Below are 6000 nucleotides of genomic sequence, written 5' to 3'. Positions count from 1 at the left end.
CATTGACATTCGGTTGGTCTGGTGTTTTTACAAACATAATAAGTAGAATATGCACATGAATCTGATAATACACAGACCCACTAACATATAAATCAAACCATGTTTGTAATTTACCATTTTTTACCAAGAATCCTGCCACTGTTCTTTCTTGTAAAGTTGACTTGAAAACGGTCTGCTCGTAAACACACTTTTACTTCAATTATCTATGTTTAACACTGAATGTTTATAGCTTAAAATAACTCTCCGTGAAAGTTGAGTACACATATTTTGCTAATCCATGCATGTTATACGAATATCTTCATTATATGTATTGTTATTTGTAATGTTCAGTAGAATTCGGCATGTGATTTTTCCACTGTCCGCCATCTTGGAATGTCGACTTGTGGGTAATTTTTGCATAGCAACACACAGCGGTGTAAACATAAATCTCACCGGCGCTATATTTAAGCTTTAGGTAAGAAAGCTGCACTATTTTTAGCAGACGTAAGGTCATTATTTAGTTCATATAGTCTGTTTTAAATTGTTTTGTCATTTAAAGTCTATTTTATTATTTATAAGTGTTAAGCGTGCGAGCGTTCCATAATTGGTCACGGCAGTTATTGTGACCCGTTTATGGTCACACTGTGACCAATATTTGGTCACAGTGACCAACTTCTGGTCACAGTGACCAATTTCTGGTCACAAGCGGAACGCCGCGGCTATATTATATAGCCTATATAAAGTGACCAAATTTTGGTCACAAGATTCATTCTAGTCAAAACCTTAAGGCAGGCAACATCCACGCCAATTTTTTTCTTAAAAAGTACTTTTTCTTTTCGTGAGTAATTTAAGTAACTTATAATAACAGTAATACCTTTGTAAGCAGATAATATAGCAAACATTTAACATATTTCATTAAACTTGAGCATTATTTAAAGTATTCAATCTATTTTGGTTATGATCGTTGGCAAGTGTCATTGTTCCTTAAATTCGACGAAGTCCCGTTTACGAGTGTAATGTCCATTGTCAAAAATATCTATTTTGACGCGCAGTTTACCGTCGCAAGATTGAAAGTATTGTAAAACATTAATAAAGGTTGCAGGTCATTTTGTTGTTGGAAATATAACATTTTGTTGAGTTATTCGTGGAAACTGAATAAAAGTTGTTTGAAGTTGAATCGGACTTTGAGTTAAACATTAACCACCAATGATAAGGAGCGCACTAACGGAGCGTAACATAATTTATGGTGACGTAGCGGTGGGATCAGTTGTTATAATTATTATATGCTGATCCAGTGAAATGAACGAAACGCAGAATAAACAGTTGGTGTTAATGTAAAATAAAACCGCAACAAATTAACGCTTGATATTTACGCTACCAAATCGAATTATTTATAAACGAGATATTTAGCACATCTAATAGAAAATAAATAAATAATAAACTACACTAGAGTTGACATACACATTAAATAAATAAAATAGAATGTATTTCCAAACACACATTAACTGAAAATTATATTAAGCGAGAAAAGTAATAAACATTACTAAACATGCTTTCCCCAAATCTAGTCGATAGCGAAATAAGTTTTCAACGACGGACTGAAAATGAGGAGGAAGACAGCGACGTACAGGCAAGCCACGAAAGGGAGCGGGACGACGACGTGGACAGTACCGCCGACGTTGGCCAATCGACCGAGGGTTCGGTGATCCAAACGCAGTTGGCGAGTATCGCAACTGTGCTCAAAGATGTTGTTCGGGAGTTGAACAATTTGAAACAAGATCGCCAAACAAGTAGTACCGCTATGTGCATGGACACAAACAATAACAAGGACAAGAGCACTGGGGCAAGTGCTGTTGAGTCGGGGTCGGCTACTTATACGCGGAACGGAGTAGCAGGGCCTCTGCAAGGGAGAGAATACAGAGACGGGAGTCGGCAGGTGTACGAAAATATAACCTCCCACGGGCGTTGCAGTGTGCCTAGGTACCAGGATGGTACCGGTGCAGAAGAAAGGGGTTCATATGTCCATCGATACGACGGTGAACGGCGTGAACTGGACGAGGTTATACTTAACTACGATCGCAGACAAGCCGGTCAAACAAGGGACAGTGCGCGTTACGGTCCGGAAGTGAGGTATGCGAACAACATGGAACCATACGGGGTTAGGTTCGCTACTCCACTTGTCGCTAAACCGCTTCCAGTAAAACTGCCGGCATACTCCGGAAAGGAAGAGTGGGCTACCTGGATTGCACAATTCGAAATTGTTGCGAGCAGGTTCCACTGGAGCGAAGACGAGAGGCTGAACCAACTGCTTCCTAGATTAGAAGGTGCTGCAGCCCAGTTTGTGTTCACGCAGCTGTCGCCGCGTATCATCAACAATTACCACGAGCTAATTGCTGAAATAAATAGCCGTTTCAGGGTGATTGAGACACCAGGTGCGTTCGCTGCTAAGTTCAGCAGAAGGTCCCAGCGACATGGTGAAAGTTTAGAGGAGTATGTGGCTGAGCTCAAGCGTCTCTATGACAAGGCGCACAGTTACAGAGACCGGCGCACCAGGGACGAAGACTTAGTTAGAAGGTTTCTCGACGGCCTTAGTGATGATGAGCTTAAATTTGAAATTGAGTTCAATAAGGACCCAAGGAACATTGACGAGGCGGTCTATTACGCCGTAAATTACATCCAGATACGGAAGTCCGGTAGGGGTGAACGGAGGGACAAGCACAATGCTCGGAGGGTAACTCCAAGTTATTCAGGTGATCGCGACTTCCGGTCGTCTCGAGATGCTGAAGGAGTGGGTGCAGCAGCGAAAAGGACTAATGTGACATGGACACCTAAAGGATCGAGTGAGGGGGCGAGAAAGCAGATGGAAGCTGAAACCGATGAAACAAATAACAATGATATCAAGGAGCTGCTGAGCAGAATTGAAAAGTTAGAGCGACAGAAAAGGTCCAGTAGATGGTCGGGTAACGGAAGACGAAACGTAGAATGTTTCCGACGCCATAAGCAGGGGCATTATGCAAGGGAATGTCCAGGTACACCAGATGGCTGCTCAGAAAACCTCATTGTCGCATCAGATCACCATTTAAATGTGCAAGGACCGACTCTTGCGGCCAAAGAGTGGTCCAATTAGAAAATAAATCTGAAGGCCATACGAACACTGAATCATTATCAGCAGAATATCAAAATCCACCTAAAGCGCGAATCACTGATGAATACCGAGAAGTACATTTCGCCAAAGGGGTGTCCTATGTAAATCGGCGTAGCCAGGGGCTTTATGTCGAGGGGTATGTCGGGGACATACCAGTTGCGTTTACTGTGGACACAGGGGCGACAATATCCGTGGTATCCCAGAATATTTATAACAAGATGAGCATGCAGGAGAAACCAGCCTTAAATAGGTCTGTGAGTTTAATGGGAGCCAATGGGTTACCTATAACGGAGTTAGGTACGGGCTGGTTTAAACTCAGGATAGGACCAATCACGTTGGAGCGTGAGGCGGTTGTGGCAGATATTAAGGATGACGCGTTGATTGGTTATGATGTACTAGGTGATGAGTCAGTGGACATTTTGTTTAGCCGGAACGTTATGGTGTTGAATGGCATTGAGATACCAGGCATGAAGTGTGGATCAGCCAAAAGAGTAAATGTAATAGAAAAGGCAGCTAAACCATGTGGACAAAACACAGTTTCTGATGAAGCTTGCATTTTGAACAAGGACAGTAGTGAGCAGAGTGCTGGATGCACTGCGATCGAGTCGAGGGATACACAGCGACGAGTGAAGATGACGGAAGCTACAAAGATGAGACACACATCTGGGTTGTGTTGTAGCGGTCGACCCTTGAGGGGAACGAAAGCCTGTTCGCATATTGGGCGAGATTACGAATGCAAACAAAGTGTTACGGGCGAGACAAGCGGCAATCATAACGACGCGGTAAAGTCATCGGTACGTGATACATTGGAAGTTGCGGCGAGGAGGGCGAATGAGGCTATAGATGATGTTGTTATGACGGAACCACCAGACCATCCATTACTGCTGTATGAGAGATCAGCGTCAGAGAACGTGGAACCTCTAGGGCAACCAGTAGGCGATCCAGTGAAAAGGACCTTTCGTTTTAGATGTTCTAGGGAACCTTACAGGGAGTTGCAACTACACAGTCGCACTGAACAGATTTAAATGTCATGGTGTACAGAACATATTAAACAATTAAAACAGTCTATGGGAGCGCATTGATGACAAATACTTGACTTCAAGTGAACATCCCACTATCAGTTGACTAATATTTTTGTTCACTAAAATATTGTGTGTATTTAACAGAATGGCAGTGCTATTAATGCAAGAAAATTATTAAAACAGTGCGCGTTGTTGAATTTTCTAGTATTAAATTAATTAGGATGCCTTCTTTAAATTTGAACGGTTATCTTATAACATTAATTCTACGGAAGCTCGTTATTGACAGTTATACATGGATATTCAGGAAACTGACATTTTAGTGGAATTTAATTAAAGTGACATGTTGGCTACGGGAGTTTAGCCAAAATTTGTGGGGGGTAATGTAGTGAGCTGGTTTTTAAGTACAAAAATGTTTACCTTTTAAATACTTGTGTGTACATTGACATTCGGTTGGTCTGGTGTTTTTACAAACATAATAAGTAGAATATGCACATGAATCTGATAATACACAGACCCACTAACATATAAATCAAACCATGTTTGTAATTTACCATTTTTTACCAAGAATCCTGCCACTGTTCTTTCTTGTAAAGTTGACTTGAAAACGGTCTGCTCGTAAACACACTTTTACTTCAATTATCTATGTTTAACACTGAATGTTTATAGCTTAAAATAACTCTCCGTGAAAGTTGAGTACACATATTTTGCTTATCCATGCATGTTATACGAATATCTTCATTATTTGTATTGTTATTTGTAATGTTCAGTAGAATTCGGCATGTGATTTTTCCACTGTCCGCCATCTTGGAATGTCGACTTGTGGGTAATTTTTGCATAGCAACACACAGCGGTGTAAACATAAATCTCACCGGCGCTATATTTAAGCTTTAGGTAAGAAAGCTGCACTATTTTTAGCAGACGTAAGGTCATTATTTAGTTCATATAGTCTGTTTTAAATTGTTTTGTCATTTAAAGTCTATTTTATTATTTATAAGTGTTAAGCGTGCGAGCGTTCCATAATTGGTCACGGCAGTTATTGTGACCCGTTTATGGTCACACTGTGACCAATATTTGGTCACAGTGACCAACTTCTGGTCACAGTGACCAATTTCTGGTCACAAGCGGAACGCCGCGGCTATATAAAGTGACCAAATTTTGGTCACAAGATTCATTCTAGTCAAAACCTTAAGGCAGGCAACATCCACGCCAATTTTTTTCTAAAAAAGAACTTTTTCTTTTCGTGAGTAATTTAAGTAACTTATAATAACAGTAATACCTTTGTAAGCAGATAATATAGCAAACATTTAACATATTTCATTAAACTTGAGCATTATTTAAAGTATTCAATCTATTTTGGTTATGATCGTTGGCAAGTGTCATTGTTCCTTAAATTCGACGAAGTCCCGTTTACGAGTGTAATGTCCATTGTCAAAAATATCTATTTTGACGCGCAGTTTACCGTCGCAAGATTGAAAGTATTGTAAAACATTAATAAAGGTTGCAGGTCATTTTGTTGTTGGAAATATAACATTTTGTTGAGTTATTCGTGGAAACTGAATAAAAGTTGTTTGAAGTTGAATCGGACTTTGAGTTAAACATTAACCACCAATGATAAGGAGCGCACTAACGGAGCGTAACAATACATGCACCAAATATTGATATTCATTCATTAAAATACCATTCAAAATTAGATCACTCCATAAGAAATCACAGCACAGTTATAAAAACAATCACGCTAGGAAAAACAAAGGTGTACTTTTCAAAAAAGGAGTATTTCCAAACTATAAAGTTTCTGCAGGCATGTGCCCTGTGTAGAGAAACAAGTTCAAGATTCTATTCTGTTGAATTCAGACC

The sequence above is a fragment of the Dreissena polymorpha genome, chromosome 8 (genome assembly GCF_020536995.1).
Source record: "Dreissena polymorpha isolate Duluth1 chromosome 8, UMN_Dpol_1.0, whole genome shotgun sequence".
NCBI lineage: Eukaryota > Metazoa > Mollusca > Bivalvia > Myida > Dreissenidae > Dreissena > Dreissena polymorpha.
This window is presented reverse-complemented; position numbering follows the sequence as displayed.